Here is a 21,772-nt window from a genome sequence, read left to right as displayed (position 1 = left end):
ACGTGGAGAATAGTGTAGCTAGAAACACATGACGGATCAATCTAGTGCATTTTTTGATGGCATGTAGTACATGTTAGAGACCCCTATAAGAAATTTCCACCATTTTCTGCATCTTCTTTTCTAAATTTATAACATGATGTTACGCTTTATGAAACATTTGCAAATATTATAAGTTCAGCATACCTAAGTTCAGTGGAATATAGAAAAGTAATTTGTAATACATTGTTAATTCTTCAGTTACAGAATTACATAGCAAGAAAAATTCCATTTCTTTTTAATTAAACGGTAGCTATATTTCATTGGTTATGTGACATCTTCTACCTTGAAGTAGAAGGACGATTACCATTTGATATTCAATATTTATAAATTAACTAAATTATTTTAATCTCTTAATAGTTATATCTGCCTTGAAAATGGAAATTTGTGATACTTCCCAATAGCTTCTGTTTCAAAATGTATTTAACTTGTAACTTATTTTTGATAGTAATTCTGCTTAGTCGGACAGTCCACGGTTATACACCTGGTTCATAGTGACGAACGGCACAATATTTCGTTGTCAATCATGTCGCCATTATCAAGTGCGCTGACGAATTGACCTTCAGGAGACTAATGAGCAACTTATAACAGTCCCCCCCCCTCCTACGCAAAATGTTCTGCACATGGAATAAATTTCTTTTATTTCACGTCTATGGTCGCGAACCTGTAGGTCCTTACACTGCCGGTTTCGGTCATCAATGACCATCTTCAGATATGCAGCAAAATATGGGAAAAAAATACAACTGGCAGATTCTCTACAGCTTAAAACAGTAAAATAAACCACGATGAAAAATATTACTTATATACATGTGAAAGTTATACGCTTTAAATAAGACGAGGCATACCTATTTTATAAGACCATGTCCTAATATACTGGATGCACCGTGGCATCGTCAGATGCTAAACACAAAATCACCACAACATCGTCACATATATATAAATATTAGCATACACAAGAGTCATCTTGTCAGCAGCACTAGTGTTCAAAACAAATTGCCATACAGTAGCCATGAAATGTTTGCACTATAAGTCGCCAGCTGTCACTGCTGTAGGCGTACATATATTCTTCAGCGATAATTGTACATTGTAAAATAAAAAGAGGGATACAATCAGTAAAGCCTGCAGGGGACTTTGTAAAAGTCATTACAGTAATAAAATGCAGTTTATTAAGAACAAAAAAGTAGATTGTTTAAAAGATAAAAGTTAAGTGACAATAATTCAGATAAGCTCAAGTGGAGATATTTTAGATAATGACATAAATAATAAACAGCTTTCCCAGTACACAGAATAGTATAAAAATTACAACAACAAAAAAATATTTGAAGAAGTCAAAGGAATGAAAACAGACTCTCACACATAATCAGCCCCCTCTTTTGGCGCTAATGGCACAACGTCGCATAGGCAAGAAATGGTTGAGGGAACGTGACCGCCAAAGACCCCCTGCGGCATGCTGCTCCAAGAAAAGAATGATAAAACCCTATACAAGTGCATGAACAAAATTAACGAGCTAATGAAGTATATTGCATAAACAGAGAAAGGACAAGAAAACAGTAGAGTTATGGACACAATGTAAGAAAACGAAGTAAATTAGTAAAGCACGCTTTTCCAAATGAAGCCATAAGCAATATATATATTCGTAGGATAGAATCATTGTGTCACTCTTGACCATCGCCTTTCCCAGACCCCCCCATCTCCAGGCAGTACAAGCCAAGGCATGCTCCCGACTCTGCCTCCTCAAACTTCTCTCTGGCTGCATATGGGGTTTGAACCCCTCCACTGTCCTCCACACTTATAAGTCCGTTATCTGCCCCATCCTCTGTTATGCCCATCCCGCCTGGATCTCCGCCCCTCCTAACTACTACAAGTCCCTTCAAATCCTGGAACGCCATGCACTCCGCCTCGCCTATCGCATTTACCTCCCATCCCCCACGTGTCTCCTCTATGACTTAATTCCTTTCCCACACCTCCTCCTTTTCCTTGAAGAGACACGGATCCTTTAACCGTCCTGTAATCTTGATCCCCCTCACCCGCTTCTCTCTCACTACCTTTCCACCCCAATCCGCTGCCACACCTGCACTCCTGTATCCCACCCGCTCTCCATCTTACCACCCTCCATACCTGTGTCCAAGGTGGCTTCCGCCAACTCCCCCTCCTGGATGATGCCCTCGCCCCCTCCATCTTCCCCTTCTACTAGATTTGATCCTCTCCTTCATCCTCCTGAGCTCTTCCTCCAGGGCTCCCTCTTTCCCTTCTCTTCCCCCAAACTTCCTTCCCCCTCCTCTCTCCCCAGGCTTCCACATACAGTCCTACCCTCTCCCCTCCCCCTCACTTCCTCTCTCCAATTGATGTCCTCCCCACCTCCCCCCTGCCCTCATCTATTCCCGGTGGCAGCCCCCCTTTTTGTGCAATTGTGTGTGCAGTGCATCAAAGATCATCGTCAATGATTTCTGTGCAGTGTTTCTCCGTTCCAGTGCAACTGTGTCTCTTCAGTGTCCTCCACCATCCGACAGTTTACTCATTGTGTCTTCGTGTGTGGTTGCACTTGCTTATGCAATTCAGTGTCTGCAGTTCGAACATCTTCATTATTATCATTATGTGTGTCACCTGTTCTATGGTTTTCTATGGCCAAAGAGCGGCGTAGATAGGCCACTGCCGGCCTACTTTTGTACAAGTATTAAAATAACAATAACTTTACCATGACATCTACGCTTCCTTTCAGACTATAACCTAGCCTTGTTCCCTCCCCTCCCCTGGGCCCCCTTTTCCCTCTCCCCTCCTTCTCACAGAGCGGATGTTTCTTCTTTCCTCTCTGAGTCCCTGCACACCCTCCTCGACTGCTTCCCTCCCACGTCCTTCCCTCCCCGACCCTCTTCGGCGCGCCCCCCACCCATCTCCCCCATCTCCTCCCCCCCCCTACCTTCTTCCCTTCTCCTTCCCTCTCCCCCTCACTTGCCCTTCTTCCCTCCTCCCTCGTCTGTATGCCCCTGTATCCTCTCTGTTTGCTCATCGTCATCAGTGTACTACGTCAGTTTTGTGTTTGGTGCTGTGCGTCAAGAGCTGTGGATTTAATTGTGTGCTGGACTTGTACACAGTGTTATTGTCAGCGATTGTTATGTGTTACGCCGAACGTCAATACTTTTCTGATCCAGTGTGTGGTTCTGTTTCATGTGCACAAATTTTTTTTAAAGTTCTTATCTCCATTTTACAGTCGCCCCCCTTTTTGTCTGTTCTCTTCCATGATGTTCCTCCCCTTTTTTGTATCAATGTATGCCATATTGTCTTCTCTATGTTATTTTAAATGTCTTTTATTGTATGATTAATGTCCTTTGGCTGAAGAGCAGAGCACATACTGCTGCCAGCCCACCCCAGATGGGGCATTGAAATACGATAGAGGAAAAAAAATTGATCAGTGACTAAAGTAGAGCATTAGCAAACAAATCAAAGTAGACTGTTTTGTTAACTTCTGCTTTTTCGCTGTATCAATTTCAAGCTGTTCTAACGAATTAAGAGCATGACGTCTTTCCTCCATATGGAGAATACGTATACTATTCTAAAAAGTTCAGTGGTCTTCTCGTCAAACTTCTAATCAATTCTAGCGACTCTCGCAGGGGTACCCTCGTAAACAAGGAAACGAGGTCAAAACTCACCATGATATCTGACTCATCCAACCTGAAGCTATCAAGGCGTTTAACAAAATCCACGGAATTACGGATGTGATGAGGGCATTTACCCACATAAGAACTTAATATTCCCGTCAGGTATTCGGCCAACAAATATGTAGGTGCCCTGATGTTACTGACAATGGGGCGTAATGGTACCCCCTCTGCCATATCCCTAAGGGGACCCATTACGCGCCTGACGTTGGAGCTCCCAACTACCAGTAAGAGAGGGGAAGAAAACCAATGTGCACTCCGTGTGCATACCGGGGGGAGTCATTCCAGATGTGGAAAGGGTCCTTCCGGATGCCATGAAGGGTACAGGGTGCACCCATCTGCAGGTGGTCGCTCATGTCGGCACCAATGATGTGTGTCGCTATGGATCGGAGGAAATCCTCTCTGGCTTCCGGCGGCTATCTGATTTGGTGAAGACTGCCAGTCTCGCTAGCGGGATGAAAGCAGAGCTCACCATCTGCAGCATCGTCGACAGGACTCACTGTGGACCTTTGGTACAGAGCCGAGTCGAGGGTCTGAATCAGAGGCTGAGACGGTTCTGCGACCGTGTGGGCTGCAAATTCCTCGACTTGCGCCATAGGGTGGTGGGGTTTCGGGTTCCGCTGGATAAGTCAGGAGTCCACCACACGCAGCAAGCGGCTACACGGGTAGCAGGGGTTGTGTGGCGTGGACTGGGCGGTTTTTTAGGTTAGATGGCCTCGGGCAAGCACAGAAAGGGCAACAGCCTCAAAGGGTGCGGGGTCAAGTCAGGACATGCGGGGACCAAGCAGCAATCGGTATTGGAATTGTAAACTGTCGAAGCTGCATTGGTAAAGTACCGGAACTTCAAGCGCTGATAGGAAACACCGAAGCTGAAATCGTTATAGGTACAGAAAGCTGGCTGAAGCCATAGATAAATTCAGCCGAAATTTTTACAAAGGCACAGACGGTGTTTAGAAAGGATAGATTGCATGCAACCGGTGGTGGCGTGTTTGTCGCTGTTAGTAGTAGTTTATCCTGTAGTGAAGTAGAAGTGGAAGTGGATAGTTTCTGTGAAATATTATGGGTGGAGGTTACACTCAACAACCGAGCTAGGTTAATAATTGGCTCCTTTTACCGACCTCCCGACTCAGCAGCATTAGTGGAAGAACAACTGAGAGAAAATTTGGAATACATTTCACATAAATTTTCTCAGCATGTTATAGTCTTAGGTGGAGATTTCAATTTACCAGATATAGACTGGGACACCCAGATGTTTAGGACAGGTGGTAGGGACAGAGTATCGAGTGACATTATACTGAGTGCACTATCCGAAAATTACCTCGAGCAATTAAACAGAGAACCGACTCGTGGAGATAACATCTTGGACCTACTGATAACAAACAGACCCGAACTTTTCGACTCTGTAAGTACAGAACAGGGATTCAGTGATCATAAGGCTGTTATCGCATCCCTGAATATGGAAGTTAATAGGAATATAAAAAAGGGAGGAAGGTTTATCTGTTTGGCAAGAGGAACAGAAGGCAGATTTCAGACTACCTAACAGATGAAAACGAAAATTTCTGTTCCGACGCTGACAATGTTGAGTGTTTATGGAAAAAAAATTTAAGGCAATTGTAAAATGCGTTTTACACAGGTACGTGCTGAGTAAAACTGTGAGGGACGGGAAAAACCCACCGTGGTTCAACAACAAAGTTAGTTAACTACTGCGAAAGCAAAGAGAGCTTCACTCCAAGTTTAAACGCAGCCAAAACCTCTCAGACAAACAGAACATAAACGATGTCAAAGTTAGCGTAAGGAGGGCTATGCGCGAAACGTTCAGTGAATTCGAAAGTAAAATTCTATGTAATACTTGACAGAAAATCCTTGGAAGTTCTGGTCTTACGTTAAATCAGTAAGTGGCTCGAAACAGCATATCCAGACACTCTGGGATGATGATGGCATTGAAACAGAGGATGACACGCGTAAAGCTGAAATACTAAACACCTTTTTCCAAAGCTGTTTCACAGAGGAAGACCGTACTGCAGTTCCTGCTCTAAATCCTCGCACAAACGAAAAAATGGCTGACATCGAAATAAGTGTCCAATGAATAGAAAAGCAACTGGAATCACTCAACAGAGGAAATTCCACTGGACCTGACGGGATACCAATTCGTTTCTACACAGAGTACGCGAAAGAACGTGCCCCCCTTCTAACAGCCGTGTACCGCAAGTCGGAACGGAAGGTTCCAAATGATTGGAAAAGAGCACAGGTAGTCCCAGTCTTCAAGAAGGGTCGTCGAGCAGATGCGCAAAACTATAGACCTATATCTCTGACGTCGATCTGTTGTAGAATTTTAGAACATGTTTTTTGCTCGAGTATCCTGTCGTTTTTGGAAACCCAGAATCTACTCTGTAGGAATCAACATGGATTCCAGAAACAGCGATCGTGTGAGACCCAAGTCGCTTTATTTGTTCATGAGACCCAGAGAATATTAGATAGAGGCTCCCAGGTAGATGCCATTTTCCTTGACTTCCGGAAGGCGTTCGATACAGTTCCGCACTGTCGCCCGATAAACAAAGTAAGAGCCTACGGAATATCATACCAGCTGTGTGGCTGGATTGAAGAGTTTTTAGCAAACAGAACACAGCATGTTGTTATCAATGGAGAGACGTCTACAGACGTTAAAGTAACCTCTGGCGTGCCACAGGGGAGTGTTATGGGACCATTGCTTTTCACAATATATATAAATGACCTAGTAGATAGTGTCGGAAGTTCCATGCGGCTTTTCGCGGATGATGCTGTAGTATACAGAGAAGTTGTAGCATTAGAAAATTTTAGCGAAATGCAGGAAGATCTGCAGCGGATAGGCACTTGGCGCAGGGAGTGGCAACTGACCCTGAACATAGACAAATGTAATGTATTTCGAATACATAGAAAGAAGGATCCTTTATTGTATGATTATATGATAGCGGAACAAACACTGGTAGCAGTTACTTCTGTAAAATATCTGGGAGTATGCGTGCGGAACGATTTGAAGTGGAATGATCATATAAAATTAATTATTGGTAAGGCGGGTACCAGGTTGAGATTCATTGGGAGAGTCCTTCGAAAATGTAGTCCATCAACAAAGGAGGTGGCCTACAAAACACTCGTTCGACCTATACTTGAGTATTGCTCATCAGTGTGGGATCCGTACCAGATCGGGTTGACGGAGGAGATAGAGAAGATCCAAAGAAGAGCGGCGTGTTTCGTCACAGGGTTATTTGGTAACCGTGATAGCGTTACGGAGATGTTTAGCAAACTCAAGTGGCAGACTCTGCAAGAGAGGCGCTCTGCATCGCGGTGTAGCTTCCTCGCCAGGTTTCGAGAGGGTGCGTTTCTGGATGAGGTATCGAATATATTGCTTCTCCCTACTTATACCTCCCGAGGAGATCACGAATGTAAAATTAGAGAGATTCGAGCGCGCTCGGAGGCTTTCAGACAGTCGTTCTTCCCGCGAACCATACGCGACTGGAACCGAAAATGGAGGTAATGACAGTGGCACGTAAAGTGCCCTCTGCCACACACCGTTGGGTGGCTTGCGGAGTATAAATGTAGATGTAGATGTAGATCTTGCAGACTGAGAGGCAACCTCTTGAACAGGACAAGCAGCCGTGTTCGGCCGAAGATCAGTATCAGCCTGAGACAGAGCCTGAAACTGGTTCGTCAGACAAACTGGAGAGGCCTTCCGTTCTGCCCTCCGGAATGTCTTTCGCCCCCTGCCACACCTCGAGACGACCTCCCACTCTACCACAGGTGAGGGATCAGCCTCAATGTGGGCAGTATCCCGGGCAGCCACATTCGTAGTTCGATCGGGGGATGCGTGGGACGAGCTGGCCGTCCCGGACAAACCCCATTCGGATCCCCACAGTGATGCCAATTGGCAACAGCCTCAAGCTGTGTGACCGAAGCTAACACTGCCTGAAGCTGGGAGCGAAGGGTTCGCCTCGTATCAAGTCTGTTAAGGTAACACCACAGCGAGGTTCTAAACATCAGGGGTATACTACGTATCACTTTATGGATTCGGTAATACATGTGATTTTTTGCAATGCACACCTCTCCCTATGTGAGTGGAAGCTTTAAATTTCGTTACAAGACATCACCGCGACGAAAACACTCCAACACCCAAATCATATCCATGGTACGTTGGCTATAACTTCCACCTGCCAGGCACCATGTTATTAATATCAAATTGACAGACTAATTAATTAAATTCATCATGACTGTCAATCTGCATGGCAAGTAATTTTTCTTCAGCATCCGGATTACGCTCGCGATGCAGACGATGTTATTTCATGGTACACTATTGAGAACCAAAATGTGAAACTGACGGTGAAGTGTTCTACCGTCGCCAACATATATTTCGTGTAAGGAATGGCAATACAAGATAACAGAAATTAACACTCATAAAGACTCATATAACAGTCTTTTTCCCTCGCTTTATTTGCGAGTGGAATAGGAAAGAGAATGAGTAATAGTGATACAGAGTAACCTTCAATGGCTTGCAAAGTAAGCATATAGATGTAAATGGAAACTGAGTCTACCTATTGAGATATCAGTCGAACCATTTATAGGCAAACAAAACCCACGAAAGAAAAAAATGGTTCAAATGGCCGTGAGCACTATGGGACTTAACATCCGAAGTCATCAGTCCCCTAGAAATTAGAACTACTTAAGCCTAACTAACCTAACTAACCGTAGCGGTCGCCCACGGAAGAATGTTGTCTCTTATTTATCGAGAAATGGAACTTCTGCTGCTGATTCTCTCTCAGTAAAAAATCTTCATACTAGCTGCTACTTTTCTCGTTGCAGTTACTTCACAGACGAATGTTAGAGACGTAATATGTTTACCCACAACACTTAGAAGAAGCGGTATTGAGCTTACATCTCAACTTCCCTTTCGTCAGCACATCGCTTACCTACCGTATTCTCTCGAATCTTAGGGACTTCGATATACAGCACCAGAATTCACATCATTTCCACTAGTAAGAGATGTAGTCTGTCAAATCAGAGATACATGTTAATTATCTTGAAATCCGCTCATGTTCCGACAGCACTGTTCCATTATTTAGAAGGCTCATAGGTAGAGAGCTGTTACGAGGACAAAAACGTACAGAAGGAAATTCACAACCATGCAGAGTATATGTTCACTATACAAAGATATTCAGAAGCATATCACCTACAATTCATCAATATTGAATGACTGTCTACAAATATCAGTCTGTATGTGTCCTAATCTCCTTTACCGTGTTCCAATGATTACCATGATAGAAATACGGCAGTAAAATGGGTTCGAGTCTTCATTGACAGAGCAGTCTTTCTCCCTCCCTCTCTCAAAATCTCCTCCACACACCCACGTACACACAAATCATTATTAGGGAACGTTAGAGAACTCAATAAGATTTTAATCCATCTCTCTCTTCCGATATATCTGTGTGTTGACATATACCATAAATGGCGATCCCATTAAATATAAGTGTACTGGTTTCCTGGAGCAGATGACCTGTGATTGAAGTCTCTTCCTCAGACCTGTGTAAAATTTTGGCGACTGTACTAGAGGAAGACCATATCGACTATCGACTGTCACAAGGAGAGGATTCTTGTGTTGTTGTTTCAAAGGCAGTATGATGCACTGCTTTTTGCTGTGACACATCAAAGCAGTGTATGACTACGGCTGTTTACAAAGTCATACATTTTGATTTTCTACCATAATTTCGAGGACTGTTTCAGGTGCTAAACCGACATTAACGCATTTAAATCCCTTGGCCCTCTTGGAAAGCTGGACATTGCATGATGTTAACTTTGCTGCTCCCGCAACACAAAGGATGGTTGAAATAAGAGATAGATGCAGTGTATCTTACTGACAGAAATGTAAAAAAATCACAACATATGGAAACTGGAAGAGCTTGTGGCATTGAAGGGAGTTCCCAAACAAGCTGTCTGAAGCTTGTCTGAGGCATTCATGGTTAATTACCAAGTGAAGTGACACAGTGGTTGGCTCACTGGACTCGCAGAGCTCAAACCCGCATCTGGCCATCTCGATTTAGGTTATCTGTGATTTCCCTGAATCGTTTCAGCGAATGGCCAGATGATCCTCTTGAAAGGCCATGGTCTACTTCATTCCCCATCCTTCCATAAACCGATGGGAGCAATGAACTCGCTGTTCAGTTCCTTCCCCCAAATCCACCAAACAACATGCCAACCATGGTTAATACTCCATGCTGTCTAACGTACAGCTTCACGAGTGGGAAGCCGTGCCAGTCCTTGGCACGAATCTCCTTGTAGATTAGTATCGACGTCTGGTGTGCCAGCCGGCCTGTGGATAGTTTTTAAGGCGGTTTTCCATCTATGTCGGTGAATGCGGCTGGTTCCCCTTATTCTGCAACTGCTGCACAAACACTGTTTCCACGTATGCGTACACGATAATGATTGTACCACTCAAAGATATGGGGTTACACTTGTCTGGTATGAGACGTTCCGGGGGGGGGGGGGGGGGGGGGGGTTGTGAACCACTGAAGGCAACGGCGGGATGAAGCCTCTCTGTCGTTTCTAGGTCCCTGGTTTAATGCACAATACAATACAATGGATAATTCTCGGACATATACTCCAAAGTACACCTGACAGCGTCCTATACCAATATAGTTATGTTTTGTATATATGTCTAGCAGTTTGCTCATAATGCAGAATTTGTGATTATGGCAAGCCATGTTCCTTTATGTGAATGGGAGTCACATTCTCGCATTCAGAGGATAAAGCTAGAGATTGGAGGATTTCCCTGCACTGTCTCTGAGCAACCCTCTCTAGAAGACTGTAGTTCATTTGCAACTGTTCACTATATCCTCAACATTCCACGTCTCGTGAGTGGACAGGGTGGGCCAAGTCGGTAACTGCTGTTCAGCAAAGACTCTTGTGGATGAATCTTCCCCACAACATCCGTCCAAGTGCACCAGTTCTCTCCAGACGCATGCCTGTCTCTTAGATTAGCACCCCTTATCTGTGTATTATAGATATGAGTGTTTTGTGATGATATAACGGATGATTAAGGGGGAGTGTGTTGACAATGTATGATGGAGCTCCGGACGGACCGATTTTTAAGCATTTTACATAAACCATCCATGCTGTGAATTCTGAAGTATTGTTCCAACGTCTGGGGTCAGTACAAAGAATGTACTGGCAAGATAAAAATTATCATAGAACTCAAACTGTAAGTAGGCTGTTTATGTTTTCTTATTGGCAACGTTACGTAGCGCTCTGTATGAAAATCACTGGCTGTGCTGTGTGCAGTCTGCGGCTAGTTTGTATTGTTGTCTGCCATTGTAGTGTTGGGCAGCGGCAGCTGGCTGTTGACAGCGCGTAGCATTGCACAGTTGGAGGTGAGCCGCCAGCAGTGGTGGATGTAGGGATAGAGATGACGGAGTTTTGAAATTTGTAAGACTGGATGTCATGAACTGCTATATATATTATGACTATTAAGGTAAATACATCATTTGTTCTCTATCAAAATCTTTCATTTGCTAACTATGCCTATCAGTAGTTAGTGCCCTCAGTAGTTAGAATCTTTTATTTAGCTGGCAGTAGTGGCGCTCGCCATATTGCAGTAGTTCGAGTAACGAAGATTTTTGTGAGGTAAGTGATTTGTGAAAGGTATAGGCTAATGTTAGTCAGGGCCATTCTTTTGTAGGGATTATTGAAAGTCAGATTGCGTTGCGCTAAAAATATTGTGTGACAGTTTAAGCACAGTCATGTACAATTTTTCTAAGGGGACGTTGCATATGTCGACCCTTATCCGAGGATACCTCACTGGAATCTTCTGATTTTTTTTCTTGTAATTTGTGTAATTAGTGTAGATTTTGTTTATTGCTAGCGCGTAATTGTAGAGAGAATCTCCTTTGTAGTTGCAGTCTTTCATTGTTGTTGTGGCATGCATGTAGATTTGCACCAAGTATTTCGCTGCTGCGCTTGCATTTAACTAGATATTATTTTCAGTGCTACGTTGATGTGTTCTCTTATTTTTGCTCTTCAAATTGTGTTTTTCTGTGTTGTCGTGTGAAATATAGCGACAGTAATGGCGTGTGAAAAACGTAATACTAGGCTTAAAAGTAAACTGAGAAATGACAGTGAAGACGAAAGCAGTGTGTTAGCGCCGCAGAGTAATGAATTAACTAATGTTCAAAGTAGTAATTTGGTAATTGTGTATAGGGAAATGGAGCGGGCTGCAAATAATGGTGTAGGCAGTGAAACAATTAGTGAACAGGGAAGCATTATCGATCGATCGGTCGGCAACATCTCGCCTCAGGATTCAGAAATGACAGGACACAATCTTGCAAATACTGTAGATTCAGGTTTTGCGTCCTCACCGTTTTCTCAAATAAATCAAGACACATTTTCTGCTTTTCAAAATGCGAATGTTGCCGGTTCAAATGCACTGCCGAATAGCACTGAGGAACATGTTTCAGACACCAGTGCACTGTTATTACAGTTAATGCAACAAATGGGACAAAGGCTACAAAAGTTAGACACAACGCTTGTAATAAAATCAGAAACAAATGGGACAAAATCTTCAAAAGTTAGACATAATGGAACAAAATCTTCAAACGTTAGACGCAATGGAACAAAATCTTCTAAAGTTAGACACAATGGAACAAAATCTTCGGAAGTTAGACACCACACTTGAACAAACACTTGAAGATTTAACTACTGAGTTACATAACAATGAATCGAAATGTCAAAAAGTCTGTAATGACGTAAAAACACAAATTTGTGAGCATTTTCAACCTATTTTTTCGCGGCATAAAAGTGCATTACAGAATCTCGAAGCAGCCATAAAAGAACTGCAAACCATTGTTCATAAAAATTGTGAGACCTTGTGGGCTAAAATTGACTCAGTTGCATCTACCGATTCGGTTATGCAACTTGCAAAAACTCAGGTAAACTTAAAGGACACAGTAGATTCGATTTCAACACAAATGGACACTCTGAAACTTGGTTCAGAAAAACACACTGAGGAAATGTGTTCACTATCGGAGAAAGTAGCCGAACTTTCGGATCAGTTCACTAACTTATCCACAAAGGTAGATGATAACCTGAATGACACAAAACCGGTAGTCTTTAATGACACAGAAGAGTGCGAACAAATTAGGAAATTCAAACAAAATCAGAATCAAATTAATACGCAACACCAAAGAGAAATCCGGGAAGTACAAGATCAGCTGACACAGGTAATACAAAAATTACGTATTTCAAAGGACACTCGCGCCCCAATACGGGAAGAGGGACATAGAAATACGGAACAGCCACAAAATAATAACACAGCGCATTTCGGAAATTATGAAAGAAATTGGCAAGGTGCACCGAATTTTGAAATGGAACCGCCGAAACGACGTAACAATGACCGATAGGCGACTCGCCGACGTGATGATTTTGACTATAAGCTGTTCATTACTACACGTAAATTCAAAACATTTAAGAATTCTGCCAACGACATTCATCCACAAGCGTGGCTCCATCAATTGTCTCATTGTTTTCCTCCCAACTGGTCATTGGAGCACAGATTAGAATTTATGTGTGGCTATTTAGAGAATGAACCAGCTGTAAGAATGCGATCGGTCATTCACGATTGTCACAGTGAAGGAGAATTTTACCATGCCTTCCTCTCAGCATATTGGTCTCAAGCTACACAAGACGGAGTAAAACATAGCATCATAATGATGAAACATTTCAAACAATCTGAATTTTCCAGTCTTGTGAAATATTTTGAAGACATGTTGCACAAGAATCAGTACCTGTCAAACCCATACAGCCCCTCAGAACTCATCCGCAATTGCTTAATCAAATTACCTGAACATTTTGGCAGGACGTTGCAAGGACGACATTGAAGCTTTTCATGGACTCTTACAAGAATTAGAAATTGACACTGACAATCGCGGAACGCGAAAACAGGAACACAACAATTACAGGTCACATCCGTCTCAATTCTGCGATGAAAGAAATAGTAACTGGACACGACGAGGCTATTCTCACAACACAAATCGTGACCAAAACAGACACCACCCGTATGACAACCACTGGCAGAGTAATAGTTACAGAGAAAGTTCGCATTTCCGTAGTAATGAATATGACAGAGACAATCATAGAAACAGACAATATGGTAACCAGAACTATTATTATCAAGGGAGACAGAATAATTTCAGACGCTACAGTTCAGCGCACAGTTACGATTCACGGAGAAATTCTCCACCACGTGACCGACAAGAAAGAAACTGTGGAATCTACCGACATGACGACAGACGATATAATCATAACGACATACCTCAATTTAATCAGAACTGGCGGGATTCAAACAGAGCAGGGCACTGTCGACAAGGTGAGTTTGTAGAAGTTAGGTCTCCTAATTCTAATAACGACGCGCGCCAACAAAGAGACAGACAATGACTCGCACAGCAGGCAGCCGCGTGCGCCAGCTGGCTCAGAGAAAAATAACATAGATGCTAACCTTGAGAAAAATTCCAGTATTCTTTACCGACATATACCACACGATGATTCCGTTGAAGCTGGAGCTCTGCATAGTAGTAAGAGTAAAGGCTTGCACCACATTTCACATGTAAAACCGTTTATTGAAAGATAATCTGCTTTTTAACTTTGTCTTTGCCATATAACTTTTCACTTTACAGTACTAGTATGCTTGTCAGACTTAGAATCTGTTAACATGCAACAATGTTTGAAGTTAAATATCCAGTCAAGAACCAAGAGAACTTATTGAAACAGAAATTACGAATGCATTGTTATAGTGAACAGACGTCACAGTGTTATTGTGTGTGTAAATTCTTGCTTGTTAGTTGCACGATTACGTAATGACTATAAGGCTTACATACTTGGAACATATACTGGTACTGCTAATGAGATTGTAATGCAACATTTTGGTTTACCTGAAAATACATTCTGGATTTAAAGTACTTTCTGTGAGATACCAGACGACACAGTGGTTAGTTTATGTGACAGCTACACGATTTTATCACGACACTACTAATGTGTGACACAATTTACATTGTTGCTTTTGTGCTGTATCTGCTTTATATCTGCACAATTATTCTGAATTCTTCTGGAAAGTAAAACATGTTTAATAGTAACTTTGTGGTATAGCTACAATAAGACTGCCTTTTTTTTGTTTTGTAGCACAACAATACGTTACAGTGTAGTACTTTCTTGATCACGGTACTGTACGTAATAACTATGATATCTATACGCAAAGCATTTCACTTTTGTTTATAATGAGGTAAGTACATTGACTTCTGCAGAACTTAGCTTTCGGAGGACGATAACTACCACACTTCCACATAGATTATGTTGCAACAAGACGCATAGTTTAGCCCTACAGTACACCTATTTGAGTGATTAATTTTATACTTAAAACATTTATTTTTAAAGATTTTGGAATTACAAAGAAAGTTTTCCATGATACATTTCATTCCATTGCTGTAATCTGCAACACCTGAGGGTATAATTACATTAATCCTCAGGGGGGTACACGCTTACTTTGTGTACCATGTGTTTGGCAAGCACAAGGAGCCCTAGCTAATATGGTATTTGCTTATACAACTTTACACATCGGTACCATATTTCTCTAACACACAAATTATATAGCTATCTGATCATTTAACTGAGAGATAAACATTGTTTTTACTACATCAGCGACACATATTTACGCAATTACACAGTTGGGTAACTTCACACTTATGAAATTGTATTTTGTCTGTACTTTGTGAACTGTTCATACATTTTTTCGGAACCATTGTGATACTATGAGAGCATTGAATGATGTATTTGGTGTGGGATCATGATTTTTAAAGTAAGTTTGAGGTAAATGACACTACTGACATGAGCAGAGAATTTTTTTTAGGTTTGGAAACTATTGGAGGAAGCTACGACGATTTTGAGATTTGGCTGAGGTTTTATGATGTTATTATTACGATGATGATGTGTATTATGCTGTTGAGGTATGTTTATGATCAATAAGCTGATGCTATATGAGGAATCTGATTATGCTGTGTAGTTATTATGATGAAATATTGATGACGTGTCGACAAATATGTATATGTGTAATAAGGTAAGGAATAATGAGTAGTGGTTAGGGACTCTGGTTTGTGAAAAAGGTTGTTGGAAACCAAGGATCATACTTTGAGAGTTATGAAATGTATGTACCTGCGTGAATGTATCACAATGCCTTCGGAAATTTTTTGGGCACTGTTATATTAATAGAATTTTGTTTCTACACATTTGTAACGCAAATTCTCGACCTGTGAAATTTTTATATGAGACTGTCACTGTAGCGGAAACTGCTGTCGTAAATATTTCGGTAAGGAAGGTAAGTGACCGCGACGTAGTGCGTTGTGAGCGGCCAGGTGTGCCAGCCGCCTTGAGAATTTTTTTCAAATCTGTATTGGCCAGTGCCCAAAACAATTTGTAAAATTTTTTGTGGGGAGCATGGGGGCTATGTAAGTAGGCTATGTTTTCTTATTGGCAACGTTACGTAGCGCTCTGTATGAAAATCACTGGCTGTGCTGTGTGCAGTCTGCGGCTAGTTTGCATTGTTGTCTGCCATTGTAGTGTTGGGCAGCGGTAGCTGGCTGTTGACAGCGCGTAGCATTGCGCAGTTGGAGATGAGCCGCCAGCAGTGGTGGATGTGGGGAGAGAGATGGCGGAGTTTTGAAATTTGTCATGAACTACTATATATATTATGACTATTAAGGTAAATACATCATTTGTTCTCTATCAAATTCTTTCATTTGCTAACTATGCCTATCAGTAGTTAGTGCCCTCAGTTATTTAGCTGGCAGTAGTGGCGCTCGCTATATTGCAGTAGTTCGAGTAACGAAGATTTTTGTGAGGTAAGTGATTTGTGAAAGGTATAGGTTAATGTTAGTCAGGGCCACTCTTTTGTAGGGATTATTGAAAGTCAGATTGCGTTGCGTTAAAAATATTGTGTGTCAGTTTAAGCACAGTCATGTACAAGTTTTCTAAGGGGACGTTGCAAAACATATGCACTTGTAAGGCTACACAGTTCTTTATTTAAACTCGCTTTAATATTAAAGCCAATTGGTTTTCAATATAATTATCATGTTGAGTGCAAAATGCTGCATATTCTAAGATGATAAAACTACTTCCTTCTACACCAGAGAAAAACATAGATCATTTGTGTTACATTCAAAATGTAGCGTTTCGGAGGCATATACCGGCGCCCAATGTTCACATTCGATTACGGATCAGAAATTATGCAAAGCTAGCATCGGTCCTATAAAATCATCACCAGCAATAGAAATGCATCTCATAAAGAAACAGACAAATGCATGGCGCTGGTGTTTCACAAGTGAAACTGCACACCATGTTGCACTAACTCCATAACAGGACAACTGTCAAGCAAACGTACATATGTTGGGATTGCAGTTCCTCTCAAAACTCTGTGAATGACTTAGAAAAGGAGTTTGAAAAATTTTACATAAATGACTTGTGCAACAGTTCTGAAGTATTGTTCTTGTGTTTGGTGTGCATACCTAGAAGGTATCAGAAAGAGAGAAATGATCGTGGAACATAAATACATTCCAACGGCTACATACATATGTAATTAAACATGCAATGATGCTATGAATATAATACCAATTAATGATAAGAGGGAAAATACCTAATAAGCAGATTTACAATCTACCTTTCTGACCTATTAGTCATGTGGAATGCAACGCTGTTAATATACCAATGAAAGTAATATATTTCCAGAGCATGGAATATATTCTGCATGAAAGCGTTTATCTGATAAACTATGAAGACAAACTGTAACGTTATAAAACAATTACCTTGCATACCAAGGAAAACATTGGCTCTTTCTAACATAAACACTACATAGTATTCGGGAGGTGATGACGCCTGCTCTTAAGAAGTTGAAACCTGATTATGATTTGGAAATTATATGGACACAACAGTCTTATAAAATTCTTGTCAGCAGCTGGAAATGCATACAAACAAACAGCGACATCTTACAAAGAAACAAACACCATCGTCAATAGCCAGAGAAAATATAACAGTCTTATTGCAATTTACCACCGACCCTCGTAACCTTCCTTTTGCCTACAGAAATGGTCCAATGTTAGGCTCTATTGCTCATGTGTGGGGTGACGTAGCCTTTTAACCTTACACAACGTCTCTAGAATGCCGCCTCTTTCCATTATTAAGGTGTGTATATGAAACAACAGTCCACTCTCCACCAGAATATGCAATATTATTGATCTCCGTCAGTACTAATTTCACAATACCTTTTCTCTACATTTTCGTATTCTCAGTCAGTTTCCCTAATCTTTCTAGTTTTCCGCGATGTTACATATTTCATCGCATTTCTCCTAATTTTACGCATTTCACATCAGTTGTTAGTGATTATACCAGCTTTTTCTGGAGTTCTGCAGATTTTATGTCATTTTTCATGTACTTTCTACAGTTTTCCATATGTATATGGTCATTTTACCGACATATTCGCGTGTTATTTGATTTTATATGAGAATATTTGTGGGTCTTATACACCAACCTATCAAAAATTATGAGTTGCATCTCATATCCTAACCAAAATAAATATGGGAAATGTGGTGTCACCGCTAGACACCACACTTGCTAGGTGGTAACTTAAATCGGCCGCGGTCCTGTAGTACATGTCGGACCCGCGTGTCGCCACTGTGTAATCGCAATCCTAGCGCCACCACATGGCAGGTCAGAAGATACGGAATAGACCTCGCCCCAGTTGTACGGACGACATAGCTTGCGACCAGACCTACCAAGTCTTCCTCTCATTTGCCGAGAGACTGATAGAATAGCCTTCAGCTTATTCCATAGCTACTACCTAGCAAGGCGCCATGTGTATCAGTGCTTATAGCTTACTACTATTCAAGAGATGTATTCCAACAAGAGAATAAAGTTAAGTATATTATTCCAGCTACGTACTGTTCTTCATATTCATTAATAAGTCTCATGTTCCAGTACTTCACGCCCGTCTGCGTTAGTTTAGCGTGCACTTTCAGCCACTTCGATCTACAAGGTGTTGGCCCAGCTGCCGACACATCACATGGCGACGAGGATGGGATAGTGTTTTTTCTGCTTTGGACTGATTTGTTCTTTTTCCCTTTTTGTGCTCTGATTTGCTTGTGTCATGGCTTCGCCACAATCTCCAGATGTACTGTCCGAATTTTTTCGCTTGCAGAATCAGCAGACGCAGGCGTTATTGGAAGCCCTTGGACAGCTCGTCCAGGGTCAACGTGCGCTGCAAACCGATGCGGCAGCCGCCGCTTCATCGTTACCGCAGCCACACAACGCTGTCGCACCGCCATTTAGGCCCTTTGAGGCCACGTGCGAAACCTGGACTGAGTGGGCCAGCCAGTTCCAGTTTCACCTAGCCGCATACAGAATTCAAGGTAAAGAGCGGCAGCCGTTTTTGCTTTCTTGTGTCGGTGTGTCTACCTACCGTGTGATAGTGAAATTGTTTCCCCGACGCGACGTAGCAACTCTGTCCTACGAAGAAATTTTGTCTGCTTTAGATGCCTATTTCAAAGAAACAGTCAATGTAGTTGCAAAACGGTATACGTTCTTTCGTACAAAACGTACGGCCGGTCAGACTAATAGGGAGTGGGTTGCAACTTTGCAAGGACTTACTAGGGAGTGCGCCTTTGAATGTGAATGTGGCCTCCCATATTCAGATACTATGGTGCGTGATGCAATAGCACAGAACGTTTCTGATGTTCGCATACGGGAACAGATTTTGAAACTCGTAAATCCCTCCCTTCAACAAGTGATAGACATATTGGATAGGCAAGACACACTTGACTTCGCTCAGGACTCATTTGAAACTTCGCCAGCAGTGTGTCACATTCATCGGCCCGCCGGGCCCGCTGCACGGGACGCTAAGCGGCCCTCGCGCCCGTCGCAGCCGCGCTCGCAAACACGTGCACCGCGTAAGCAAGCAACTGCAGTGAAATCATGCCCGCGGTGTGCAACTAGACATTCGCGTGAAAATTGCCCGTCACGCCAAGCTATTTGCTGTTACTGTCAAAAGAAGGGACATGTTCAAAGTGTTTGCCAGAAAAAGCTTAGATCAGACAATCGCAATAATTCCAGGCCTTTTGCTTCGCGCCGGAATCGAACCCAGGACAATCAGGCTCGTGGACCTTCGCCCATGGACATTAATGTAGTTCATTCCCACCCGTCCAGTGACACTTTAGCTAACAGTGACTGTGTTCGTCCCACCCAAAGTGTGCGTCGACGTCGCCGAAAATCCCGTAAAGTCGCAAGTGCTTCTGTACCTGTATCAGTTCCAATTGCACGTGACAGTCGCTCTTGTCGTCAGCAGGACAATAAACTTTTTGTGGACTTAGACTTTGAAGGCAACGTGATCCCATTCCAGCTCGATACCGGAGCTGCAGTTTCATTGATTAATCACGACACGTACAAACAACTGGGCCAACCGCCATTGCGTGCCGCAAATGTTAAGTTAACTAGTTACTCAGGACAGCCGATCCCTGTGTTAGGACAGTGCAGCCTTATTGCAACATACAAGGGACAAACAAAACTTGTATCATTTTACGTTCTTCGTTCTTCTAGTGCAGTGAACTTGTTTGGCTTAGATTTGTTTCAATTGTTTAATTTGTCTATAGTAAATCAGGTCCTATCAGTGAATCAGACTGTGCCTTCCGCCAGTGTTTCTAGTCTTTGTGAAGAATTTGCAGACATTTTTGCACCGGGCCTTGGTTGCGCTAAGAACTATGCAGCACATTTGGAATTGAAAGACAACGCGCAACCGAAATTTTTCAGAGCGCGCAATGTTCCCCACGCATTGCGTGATGAGGTCGCCAGAACATTACACGATTTAGACTCTCAAGGTGTAATTGAACGTGTGCAGGCTTCTCTCTGGGCCTCACCCTTAGTAATTTTGCCAAAACCTTCCGGTAAACTGAGACTTTGTGTGGACTTCAAGGCAACAGTGAATCCACAACTTGTGACTGCCACTTTTCCTTTGCCCCGCCCGGAAGACCTTTTTGACAAACTGTGCCCGGGAAAATATTTTTCAAAATTGGACCTAGCAGATGCGTACTTGCAGATACCTGTGGACGAAGACTCCCAGCGCGTCTTGGTGGTAAACACGCATCTTGGCTTGTATCGCTTCAAAAGACTGCCATTCGGGTGTGCCTCCGCCCCTGCATTGTTTCAGCAATATTTACAAACTATTTGTGCGTCGGTCCCTACTGCTGCGAACTATCTGGACGATATTGTAATCTCAGGGAAGACAGAAGCAGAACATTTGCAAAATCTCCGAACATTATTTCAGGTATTGCGTCAGAATGGTCTTCGCTTGAGAAAGGACAAATGTGTGTTCTTTGCTCGGGACTTACCCTACCTGGGGCATGTCTTAAATGCCCAAGGTATACATCCGAGTCCAGAGCACCTCCGTGCCATACAGGACTTACCTGCTCCGCCGAATTTGAAACAGCTACAGAGTGTGTTGGGTAAAATAAATTATTATCATAAATTTTTGCGCAATGCTTCTTCCATTTCAGCTCCGCTTCATCGCTTACGCCGTAAAGGTGTTCCGTTCGTCTGGACGACGGAATGCGAACGCGCCTTTCGCCAGTTGAAATCGGCGTTACTTTCAAATACTTGCCTTACGCCATTCGATCCCCGAAAACCCCTTTTTTGATGGTAGATGCATCGGATTTCGGGATCGGTGCTGTGCTTGCGCACAAAGATGGCTCGCATGATCGCCCTATTGCCTTTGCGTCCAAATTGCTCTCATCTGCGCAAAGAAATTATTCACAGATAGAGAAAGAAGCTTTAGCTCTCGTGTTTGGTGTTACCAAGTTCCATGACTTCTTGTATGGTCGTCACTTTACCATCATCACAGACCACAAACCGTTGACATCGCTTTTTCATCCGCACAAGCCTGTACCTCCACGTACAGCGCAGAAATTCATTCGCTGGTCACTTTTTCTCTCGCAGTACCGCTACGATATTTTGTATCGGTCCACTGCTAAGCACGGAAACGC

This window comes from Schistocerca nitens, chromosome 7 (genome assembly GCF_023898315.1).
Source record: "Schistocerca nitens isolate TAMUIC-IGC-003100 chromosome 7, iqSchNite1.1, whole genome shotgun sequence".
Taxonomy (NCBI): Eukaryota; Metazoa; Arthropoda; class Insecta; order Orthoptera; family Acrididae; genus Schistocerca; species Schistocerca nitens.
This window is presented reverse-complemented; position numbering follows the sequence as displayed.